This window comes from Triticum urartu, chromosome 2A (genome assembly GCF_056163025.1).
Source record: "Triticum urartu cultivar PI428250 chromosome 2A, HENAU_Tu73, whole genome shotgun sequence".
In the NCBI taxonomy this organism is placed as follows: Eukaryota; Viridiplantae; Streptophyta; class Magnoliopsida; order Poales; family Poaceae; genus Triticum; species Triticum urartu.
Genome location: NC_141874.1, coordinates 94,728,717 through 94,740,915, shown reverse-complemented (window position 1 = coordinate 94,740,915; position 12,199 = coordinate 94,728,717). Strand labels below are relative to the sequence as shown.

Here is a 12,199-nt window from a genome sequence, read left to right as displayed (position 1 = left end):
TGGTGCCGACCCAACCACCAGGCCCTCCATGCCGCCACCGCTGATCCAAGGTCAGATGGTGTGTCGCCGCAGACCCGGCCACCGCCGCCGAACACCGCCACGCAGCCCGAGGCAGGGCCGGCTGCCGCACCCCAACATCGCCGCCCTTGGCCGAGGCAGCCGCCGCGCCGCCGCCGGAAGGCAGGCCCGCCGCGCCGCCAGGCCAGATCGGCGTGCCACCCACGCCGCAGGGCTCCGCACCGCCCGCACGACGCAGGGAAGAGGGAAAACCCCGCCACCGCCATCAGCCCCGGGCTATAGCCGGTAGCGTCCTTCGGCGGCGGCGGAGGGAGGGGAGGACGGATGGGGACCCCCGGCGACTAGGGTTTTAGATCCCGCCCGAGTCCCCGAGTGGGGGCGACGCGGGGGGCCTGCGTGAGACCGAGTTACTAGGAGAAGTACCGGTAACGGTGCTAATTACCATAGCTGCACTATCGTCGCTTATAAAGAACTCGGGCCATCTCATCGGCCGTACATGCAATGTACTTGTATGCTTGATGCTACTCTATGTTCTGTTTTAATTTGTTCGTCCCTCTCAATTAGCTGTATAAAAAGAAGTCGGACCATCTCATTAATGAATTTGTTCGTCCCTACTTTAGACATGGATCGTTCACGCGAAGGGCCGCTTTCTTCATAGGACTTTTTTTATCTCTCAGGGCATGTTTGGTTGCCCTCATCGAACCTAATCAGGCTCGCGCGGTGCAGCATCTTTTTGGATCTCATTTGCTTGGTTCCTCGCATACACTGTTGAGTCCGCATAGCACGGTTCTTAAAGCATCCCTGGGCTTGGCCCGTTGGGAATGGCCGAATCGGCAGTTTCCTGAGAGCCAGGCCTGAGGGATGCTTCGAGGCGCACGTGGGTGGCTCTCTAGAGACGTGTGTCTCGAGTTAATCCCCCTCTCTTCCTAATCCTCAATCCCCTCTCTCTCCCTCTACTCCACTGCGATCTCGTCGATCCCGTCCGTCGGCGCCCGCGGCGACAGCGACGATAGGTCCTCCAGGTCAAACGACCTTCCCGCTCCTGCCACCGCGGACGGTGTGGGGGTGGGGCTCACCGATGTGGCCACCAGCAGACTCTGCAGCTCCTTGACGTTGTCGCGTGCCGCGGCCTCGCTCACCCGGAGGCACTCCAGCTTCTCCTTGTTGCACTTGACGGCGGTGTCCTTGCTCCCGACCATCTCCTTGAGCATGGTGTTCTCTCTCCTCGCCTCCTCCGACGCCTCCTTGACGAACTTGGTGTCCTTGACGGCCTGCTTCAGGATGTCCCGCAGCTTGGCCACCTCGTGCCGCCCGGACCGCTGCGACTCGAGGAGCCGCGCGTTCTCGCACCGAGACGTGGCGGGCTCTACCTCCGACGACTTCATCCATGCTGTGAACCTGGCCTCCTTACCCCAGAATGTGGCGAACGCCTCCTCGGCGTCGGTGCAGAGGCGGGCCACCTCGTCGGATAGCGCGCGAACCTTGTCGTCCTTGCGCTTCAGGGACACGTGCAACTGGTACGACTCCAGCCTCGCCGTCTCCGACTCATGCTGAGCGCGCGCTGATACGTCTCCAACGTATCTATAATTTTTGATTGTTCCATGCTAGTATATTATCTGTTTTGGATGATAACGGGCTTTATTTTACATTTTTATATTATTTTTGAGACTAACCTATTAACCGGAGTCCCAGCCCAAATTGTTTTTTTTCCTATTTCAGTGTTTCGTAGAAAAGGAATATCAAACAAAGTCCAAACGGAATGAAACCTTCGGGAACGTGATTTTTGGAACAAACGTGATCCAGAGGACTTGGAGTGGACGTCAAGCAATCAACGAGGCGGCCACAAGGCAGGGGCGTGCCTACCCCCCGAGGCGCACCCTCCACCCTCGTTGGCCCCTTGTTGCTCCATCGACCTACTTCTTCCTCCTATATATATTCATATACCCCGCAAACATCCAGGAGCACCACGAAACCCTGTTTCCATCGCCGCAACCTTCTGTACCCAAGAGATCCCATGTTGGGGCCTTTTCCGGAGCTCCGTCGGAGGGGGCATCGATCACGGAGGGCCTCTACATCAACTCCATGGCCCCTCCGATGATGTGTGAGTAGTTTACCTCAGACCTTCGGGTTCATAGCTAGTAGCTAGATGGCTTCTTCTCTCTCTTTGGATCTCAATACAAAGTTCTCCTCGATTCTCTTGGAGATATATTCGATGTAATCTTCTTTTGCGGTGTGTTTGTCAAGATCCGATGAATTGTGGGTGAGGGAGTCCTGGATTAGGGGGTCTCCGGACAGCCGGACTATATCCTTTGGTCGGACTGTTGGACTATGAAGATACAAGATTGAAGACTTCGTCCCGTGTCTGGATGAGACTCTCCTTGGCGTGGAAGGCAAGCTTGGCAATACAGATATGTAGATCTCCTCCCTTCTAACCGACACTATGTAACCCTAGCCCCCTCCGGTGTCTGTATAAACCAGAGGGTTTAGTCCGTAGGACAACATACAATCATACCATAGGCTAGCTTCTAGGGTTTAGCCTCTACGATCTCGTGATAGATCAACTCTTGTAATACTCATATCACCAAGATCAATCAAGCAGGACATAGGGTATTACCTCCATCGAGAGGGCCCGAACCTGGGTAAACATCGTGTCCCCTGCCTCCCGTTACCATACGGCTTAGACGCACAGTTCGGGAACCCCTATCCGAGATCCGTCGGTTTTGACACCGACATTGGTGCTTTCATTGAGAGTTCCACTGTGCCATCACCGTAAGGCTTGATGGCTCCTTCGATCATTGGTAACGATGCGGTCTTGGGTGAGGTTTTCCTTCTCGGATAGATCTTCGTATTCGGCGGCTTCGCACTGCGGGCCAACTCGCTTGGCCATCTGGAGCAGATCGAGAGCTACGCCCCTGGCCATCAGGTCAGGTTCGGAAACTTAAACCACACTGCCGACATCCGCGGAGACTTGATCTTCGATGGATTCGATCCCATGTCAGGTGCGCCGCACGATCACGATGAACATGATTTAGCTCTGCCGTCGGACAATGTTCAGGAGATCACACCTGCAACTACTCCGGCTTTCAATCCGGAGCAAATTGCGCCATCGGAGGACAGGTGGATAGACCCCGCCATGGAGGCCGCACTCTCAGTGGCGATAGAGCCGGATACTGACTTCACCCCTTACGAGAGCCGTGTTGCCGAACCACTGGATTCGTCTCCGGCCACGGACTCCGAGCCGCCTGTGTCCGTGCCTATCGAATCCGATTGGGCGTCGATCATGGAGTTCACCTCCACGGATATCTTTCAGAACTCACCTTTCGGCGACGTGCTAAATTCATTAAGGTCTCTCTCCTTGTCGGGAGAACCTTGGCCGAACTATGTCCGGCTAGAATGGGATGCGGACAACGAAGAAATTCGCTCCCCACCCACCACCCACTTAGTAGCCACTATCGACGATTTAACCGACATGTTCGACTTCGACTCCGAAGACATCGACGGTATGGACGATGATGCAGGAGACGAATAGGAACCACCACCCACAGGGCGCTGGACCGTCACCTCATCATACGATATATACATGGTGGACACCCCCAAAGAAGGCAACGACGACGAGACAACGGAGGATGACCCCTCCAAGAAGCAACCCAAGCGTTGACGTCAGCGGCGCCGCTCTAAGTCCCGCCATAGAAAAAGTAGTGATACCGGCACAAGAGACAATAACACTCCGGAGAGTGCCGAAGACGACAACAATCCCCTCCAGCATGATTTAGAGCGGGAGGGTGAACAAGCTAGCCCTCCAGAGCGGGCAGCAGATGGAGAATCGGAGGAGGACAATTACATGCCTCTCTCCGAAGACGAGGTGAGCCTCGGCGACGAAGAATTTATCGTGCCTGAGGATCCCGTCGAGCAGGAGCGCTTCAAGCGCCGGCTTATGGCCACAACAAATAGCTTGAAGAAAAAGCAACAACAGCTTCAAGCTGATCAAGATTTTTTAGCAGACAGATGGACCGAAGTCCTTGCGGCCGAGGAATACAAACTCGAGCGCCCCTCCAAGAGTTACCCAAAGCGCAGGTTGCTACCTCACCTCGAGGAGGAAGCATTGAAACCTACATCACCAGCGTATGATGCGGCTGACGGGCCACCTCGTGGCCGAGACAGAGAGGCATTTCAGCCTGAAGTCCAGCCCGCACCCCGCCGCCAATCAAACAAAATTGCCAAGGCCCGGGGCAACACGCGCTACTTGCGAGACATATTGGAAAACAAGGCAAAACATGCAAGATCGATCTACGGATCACAGGGGCACGCACCAACACGCGACGATGATCGTCACGCCGGATACACTAAAAGCAAATCCGGCCGAGCCGAACACGCCAGACAAGACTCGTATGAACCGCATCGTGATATAGCCCGGCACAGAGGCTCCACACACCCCTTATGCTTCATTGATGAAGTAATGGATCACGAATTCCCAGAAGGGTTTAAACCCGTAAACATTGAATCATACAATGGTACTACAGACCCCGCGGTATGGATAGAAGACTTCTTCCTCCACATTCACATGGCCCGCGGGGATGACCTACATGCCATCAAGTATCTCCCGCTAAAACTCAAAGGGTCGGCTCGGCATTGGCTCAATAGCTTGCCAGCAAACTCCATTAGAAGTTGGGAGAACCTGGCAGAGGCATTCCTAGTAATTTCCAGGGCACTTATGTGCGACCGCCGGACGCTGACGATTTAAGTCATATAACTCAGCAACCAGGGGAATCAACCAGGAAATTCTGGACCTGGTTCCTAACCAAGAAGAACCAAATTGTCGACTGTCTGGATGCAGAAGCCTTAGTGGCATTTAAGCATAATATCCATGACGAATGGCTTGCCCGGCACCTCGGCCAAGAGAAGCCAAAATCCATGGCAGCCCTCATGACACTTATGACCCGCTTTTGCGCGGGCGAAGATAGCTGGTTGGCTCATAGTACCAATACAGCAAGCAAACATGGCATATCGGAAGCCAGGGATAGCAACGGCAAACCACGATGCAACAAACACAAGCGCCGCAAATATGATGAAAACACTAAAAATACGACAGTTAATGCCGGGTTCAGGGGCTCAAAGTCCGGTCAGCGGAAAGGGCCACCCAAAAATAAAAATCCGGGTCCATCCAGTCTGGACCGCATACTTGATCGCCAGTGCCAAATTCATGGCACCCCAGAAACGCCAGCCACCCATACCAACAGAGAATGCTGGGTCTTCAAACAAGCCGGCAAGGCAGGCGCCAAAGACGAAGAGGGGTCTCAAAGCGACGATAGCGACGAAGAGCCCAGATCACCGAACACAAGAGGACAAAAGAAATTTCCCCATATTCAATCGGTGAATGTGGTAAATACCACCCAAATTGCCAACTCGGACCAGATATGCACCCTTAGGGATGGCGACTCTGGAACTAGCCGTCCCACAATATAAACTAGGGCCGGTCACCTTCAACCGCACGGATCGTCCGGTTAACGCCAATTAGGGCAATCGAGCCGCACTAATCCTTGACCCAATAGTAGATGGGTTCCACCTCACTCGAGTCCTTATGGACGGAGGTAGCAGTTTAAATCTGCTTTACCAAGACACAGTGCGCAAGATGGGCATCGATCATTCGGCAACCAAACCCACTAAAGCCACTTTTAGAGGCATCATACCAGGTATGGAGGTTAGCTGCACAGGCTCCATTGCCCTTGAGGTAATCTTCGGATCACCAGAAAATTACCGTATCAAAGAGTTAATCTTCGAAATCGCCCCTTTCCGCAGTGATCATCAAGCACTGCTCGGGCGAACCGCGTTCGCTCGATTCAACATGGTGCCACATTATGCCTACCGTAAGCTCAAGATGCCCGGTCCATGCGGCGTCATCACGGTTCATGGCAAGGCCGAACCTTCCTTCGGCACCAACAAATACACCACTACCTTAGCAGCAAAAACAACGAGCAGCACCTTGCAGCCGAACCTTGAGTCGACGTCCAGGCTCCCGGACACCGTCAAGGGGCTCCGAACTACTTCGCGGAAGGATACCCCAGCTCGTCCAGAGCTCAACTAAACACTCCAGCGAAGGCCACGACAGGCCGAACTCAGTGGTTCAACCGCCCTCCGGCACGTAAACATTTCTTATATTTCCTTCGCAGGTTCAGCTTTGCACCGACCAGGACGGACTACATGGAGGCAGCTTGAATGCGTTAGGGAATCCTTAGACATTCCCCACAGTGACCGTCCGGCTATATTACGTATCCGCACTCAACCTCTTCCCCCTGGTCACAGCAGGTTCGGCTATCACAACCCCTTTTTATCACATTACTTGTACCCATATGCATAGACGTATTATTCAAATACAATATGTGGATTTATATGACGTTTACCTGCTGATCATTTTGTCAAGTGGCATCCCTACATAGCGATATGCCTTAAATATGCCAGGGGCTTCGTTTTTCCCGTAACACGACAATAAAAGTCTGAACACCTTCATGGAAGTTTGGCACCCCGAACCTATAGCATTATATGCATCAGCTCAAAATCATGTATTGGGTCAATAGTTGGGTTTGCCTGGCTCCCATGTTTTGGTACCTTACGTTCCACTATATCGGCTAAGGTAGCACTAGGAGAACTACTGCGATTGTGTCCCGGTTCTTCCGGATGAGCACCTCAGTAGAGAAAGCCGAAAACTGACTGTCATGATACGGTGAGAGCTGGTCAGCTGTTCGAGCGGTTAAAAAATCTTTAAGGATTTCTCCCGCATAATGCCATAACCAATGCAGCGTGCGATGGGTCAGTTTTTTCTCCGATCAGGCGCTTATAGAGCCCCTAGTACGGTCTTCCGAACACAAGGGGCTGCGCTGACCATACTAAAGCTCCTATGGCTAAGTGAGAGTGATAAAGCCCTATAGTCCGATTGCCTGGTCCATTGTGCTGAGCACCTCCTTTGAAGGACCCAAAACTGGGATAAAGAGTGCTCAGGTTTATCTCGAACACCCCCGTACTTGTTACGTGGGGGCAGAATCCGACGACTGGCCAACTCTCAGGTTTAATATAAAAACGGCCGCACAGGAGGGTAAACTTTTATATAACAGGCGACAAATAAACGACCTTGTTCAAACATTACAAAGGACAAAATGATTGGCATTCATGGAAATATAATGTCCTTGGTACATAGCTCCGCTACAAGGTAGGATCCTTTCAGGACACTCTCATAATATAATTCGGGCTGGCGGTGCTCCTTCCCCTCTGGCGGTCCTCCGGTCATCAGCTTTTCGGCATCCATCTTCCCCCAGTGCACTTTTGTGAGGGCGAAGGCCATTCACGCTCCTTCTATACAGACCGGCCGCTTGATGACGTCAAGTCGAGGGCAAGCGCTTACAAGCCACCTCACGAGCCCGAAGTAGCTGCTTGGAATCGGCTCGGCAGGCCATAGCCAGATAACCATATCTTTCATGGCTAGTTCTGTCGCCTTATGCAGTTCGATCAGCTGTTTCAGTTGATCGGCAAAAGGCACCGGATAATTCGGCGCCAAATACTGCGACCAGAAGAGCTTATCTGCGGTGTTCCTTTCTTCGGCTCGGTAGAATTGGGCGACATCTGATATGCTGCAAGGTAGCTCGACAAATACACCTGAGAAATCTGGATTCAAAATCAGAAACATAGTTTTCCCTTCAAGTACTTGCTTTACATGGGAAAATCCTTACCCGCCGCCATCTTTCTCGCCTCTTGGATCCCCTGCATGGAGCTTTGGGTTTCCCCTCGGGCATCGCTTGTGGCTTGACGCGCCTTGGTGAGTTCAGACTCTTTCTCCGTTAAACTCTGCTCCAAGGTCTCGCATTTACTCACGGCCTCTTGCAGCTCCTTCTCAGCTTTAATAACTCTCGCCTCGTGTTTCTCACGAAGAGTCCGCCCTGTGGCCGCCTTTTTCTCGGCCTCGGCAACGGCCCTTTTGAGGGCCTCGACTTTGGTCATAACCCCTAGCACAAATTATGCGGCTTATTTCATACTGAACATTTATTTCACAATAAATTTGTGCAACGCTTGTGCATACCTTGTTTATCCCTCAACTGCATTTTCAATTGGCCAAGTTCTTCTATGGCCCGCTCCAGTCTTTGATTCAGTCCAGAGATCTCCGCAGTACGAGAGGCAACAGCCGCTACAGGTACCTGCTTGAAACAGAAGAGAAATCAATGTCATTCAATGAGTCTTCCTGCGATCATCCATTCGATCCCCTGTCCGGTTCTTCCTTTCACCGTACAGTGTATCAGGGGCTACTATCTATACTATGGCACTCTTCGACAACTCATAGAACATACCTCAAAGCCTCTTATAAGGCTGATACAGGCTTCGTTCAGTCCATTCTCAGTTGACTAAATCTTCTTAATCACCGCACCCATAAGGGCACGGTGTTCATCAACGATGGAGGCGTCTTGCAACGCCACCAACAAAGCATCCGACACTTCTGATGGACAGAGGTCGTTGGCGGAACAAGCATGTCCCCCCAGCCGAAGGAGGCTGCCTTCTTGATTCTGGGGCCGTATAGGTCTCTGGAATCGCATTCGGTGGGGAGCCGAACTCAGGATCGCCCCCGCCGTCAGACCCAATGGGAATCTTTTCACCCACGTGTCCGGCCCCTGCGGTTTGACCTCCAGGTGCCGCCTTCACGGTTTCTTCCTTTCCTCCTTGTCCGGGGTCCTCCTGGGATGAAGCCTCGGTGTTATGCACCTGTTTGGAGGAAGGGGCCTTTGGGGGCATCCCGCTCTCCATAGCATTTGAGCTTAGCAGGTCCTCTGATGAGGATTGTTTGGTACGGGACCGCGCCGGACTACAAAAAATATACGCTCAGGTTAAAATACTAAGCCACGATGAGTTCAGACGCTTAAACGTACTTGGATTTTATATACTAATGAGTTCACCAGGGGCTGGGCCCTGGGATCCCATGTCGGGCCGCTGTCGGCGGCGGCAGTGGACTCCTTCGGAAGAGGAGCCTTTCCCCTTTTGGGTAGTTCGGCCTCCAAGGGTGCGGAGGCCGTCCTCTTCCTTCTCCCCCCCAACAGGGGATTCATCTTCCTCCTCCTCTTCGTCCTCCTCGGAGGCAGAATGGGCATCAGAACCTTTGGATACTGTGTCCTAAGTGCCACGGCGACGAAGGACGCCCCGGGTCTTTTTGGCCTCCTTCTCGGCCGTCTTCTTCGTCACCTTGTAAGGCGCCGAGACCAGCATCTTCGTTAGAAGTGGGATGGCCGGTTCTTCGGGCAGCGGGGCCGGACAATGGATCCACTCCGCCTTCTTCGTCCAGCCCTGGGAGAGTTGAATAACACGCATTAAGCGCTTCCTTTGGGTCATGCGGATAGAAAAGTTGGATAAACTCACCGAACTTGCAGGGTGGGACAGTTGGTACCCGCGGTCCTCGGCGGAGTCTGGCCATGATTTGCTGGACTTGAAAAGCACCTTCCAAATGTCCTGGTGCGAGGAGCCGAAGAACCCTCACAAGGTTTGATGCCTGGTCGGATCGAATTCCCATAGATTGCAAGTCCGGTGTTGATAAGGCAGTACCCAGCGGACTAACATCACCTGGACTACGTTGACAAGTTCAACATTCTTATCTCCCATATCTTTAACGCACGTCCGGAGCACCGATAATTCGTCGGACAAGGACTAGTCCAGGCCTTTCTTAACCCAGGATGTAAGCCGTAGAGGGGCGCCGGATCAAAACTCGAGAGAGGCGGCCCATTCCTTGCTGCACTGCTCAGTGATGTAAAACCACTGCTGTTGCCACTACTTGACAGAATCACTAAAGGTTCCCGTTGGCCATATGACGTTGGGCATCTTGCTCACCATAGCGCCCCCGCACTCGGCGTGCTCACCGCCCATCACCTTGGGCTTCACGTTAAAAACCTTCAGCTATAAACCGAAGTGCGGCGAAATGCGGAGAAAAGCCTCACACACTATAATGAATGCCGAGATGTTGAGGAAGGAATTAGGGGACAGATCATGAAGATCGATCCCATAATAATACATGATGCCACGAACGAACGGGTGGAGGGGAAACCCTAGCCCACGGACAAAGTGAGGGAGGAATACAACCCTCTTGTGGGGTTCCAGAGTGGGGACAATCTCTCCCGCCGTCGGGAGACGATGGATGATTTTCTTGGCTAGATACCCGGCCTCCCGAAGCTTTTTGATATCCTTCTCTCGGACGGTAGAGGCCATCCATTTGCCTCCTGCTCGGGATTCAGACATCTTTGGAAGACCTTTTGTGGGCAGAGAAGGTGAACGCTTGAGCGCTGGAGCCTGAGCAGAAGGGAATGAATCGGGAAGAAGGCGTGGGTGAAAAGAGTGAATCCTTGTCCCTTTATAAGGGCGGAAGAGGTGATGCGCCTCCCCACTCACCTGGTAAAACCTCTCATTCCCCAAGCGCCGTAATTGATGGCACGGTTGGGTTACCCGCATCCGTATTGATGATAATCCCATGATAAGGGGACATGATCTCTGCTTCGACAAGACGTGCCAAGGAAACCACCTCGCGATATGTGCAGTAGCTGGTTGAGAAAAACGGTTCGAATAATGACCGCGCCGCGGTATGATGTCATGCTGTCAAACGTGTCAGCAGATTAGATTTGTGGAAATATTATTCTCTCTACGGTGGTATGTGGTGTTTTGCAGAGCCGGACACTATCCTTGTGTTCAAAATCTTCTATGGAGTATTCAGAGGAAGAACCCGCCTTGCAATGCCGAAGACAAAATTGCGCGCCGGACTCATCGTCATTGAAGCCTGGTTCAGGGGCTACTGAGGGAGTCCTGGATTAGGGGGTCTCCGGACAGCCGGACTATATCCTTTGGCCGGACCGTTGGACTATGAAGATACAAGATTGAAGACTTCGTCCCGTGTCCGGATGGGACTCTCCTTGGCATGGAAGGCAAGCTTGGCAATACGGATATGTAGATCTCCTCCCTTGTAACTGACTCTGTGTAACCCTATCCCCCTCCGGTGTCTCTATAAACCAGAGCGTTTAGTCCGTAGGACAACATACAATCATACCACAGGCTAGCTTCTAGGGTTTAGCCTCTACGTTCTCGTGGTAGATCAACTCTTGTAATACTCATATCATCAAGATCAATCAAGCAGGACGTAGGGTATTACCTCCATCGAGAGGGCCCGAACCTGGGTAAACATCGTGTCCCCTGCCTCTTGTTACCATCCGCCTTAGACGCACAGTTCGGGACCCCCTACCCGAGATCCGCCGGTTTTGACACTGACAGTGGGTTTATGATCCAGATTATCTATGAACAATATTTGAATCTTCTCTGAATTCTTTTAGGTATGATTGGTTTATCTTTGCAAGTCTCTTCGAATTATCAGTTTGGTTTGGCCTACTAGATTGATCTTTCTTGCAATGGGAGAAGTGCTTAGCTTTGGGTTCAATCTTGCGGTGCTCGATCCCAGTGACAGTAAGGGAAACGACATGTATTCTATTGTTGCCATCGAGGATAAAAAGATGGGGTTTACATCATATTGCATGAGTTTATCCCTCTACATCATATGCTTGTCAAAAAGATTTCATTATCAACAACTCTTACTCTCTTTATCACTAAGTTGGGTTCAAACATTCTGTAAGACAAATAATATGATTAAACAAGCATTTAACAGGACATTTTCTAGCAACTTTTTATCAATCTAAGAGGGCAGAAACATAGCTTCAAATAACTGCTAACATACATAACAAAATTATTTCTAACATCACCTCAAATAAATCCTAACTTGCTTTATCCACTAAACTAGTTTCAACCATTATGTAACTCAAGCATAACAACTAACCAATATTTAACAGAATATAAATAACTCCATAATCATTTAAATGCATGGATTAATCCTTTCATTCAAGTAAGAAAATCACAAATATTGAAATGGCACCATGAAAATGATGTTATGGCTTGCCTTAGTGCAGATGAGGTTCACAAGCCTCCTGGTGATCCTCAAGACAAGCTTCACCTTCTGAAAATAGTTTTAAACACAAAATGAAAATATCAAGAACACTTCTGAAAATCACCAGAAATTATAGACAGCTCAAAAAAATCTCATCTTTGGTGAGCTGCTAGATTTCTTATCAAAGGACACAATGCAAAAAGAATTAATTCATTTGGACTTATGGTTGAAGAGTTATGA

The 12,199-nt window shown here is 51.4% G+C and overlaps 1 pseudogene; it reads right to left on the bottom strand.

The window, feature by feature from the left end:
* Positions 1-971: 971 nt before the first annotated feature.
* Positions 972-12,199, bottom strand: part of LOC125535172 (uncharacterized) — a 177,126-nt pseudogene continuing 165,898 nt past the window's right edge.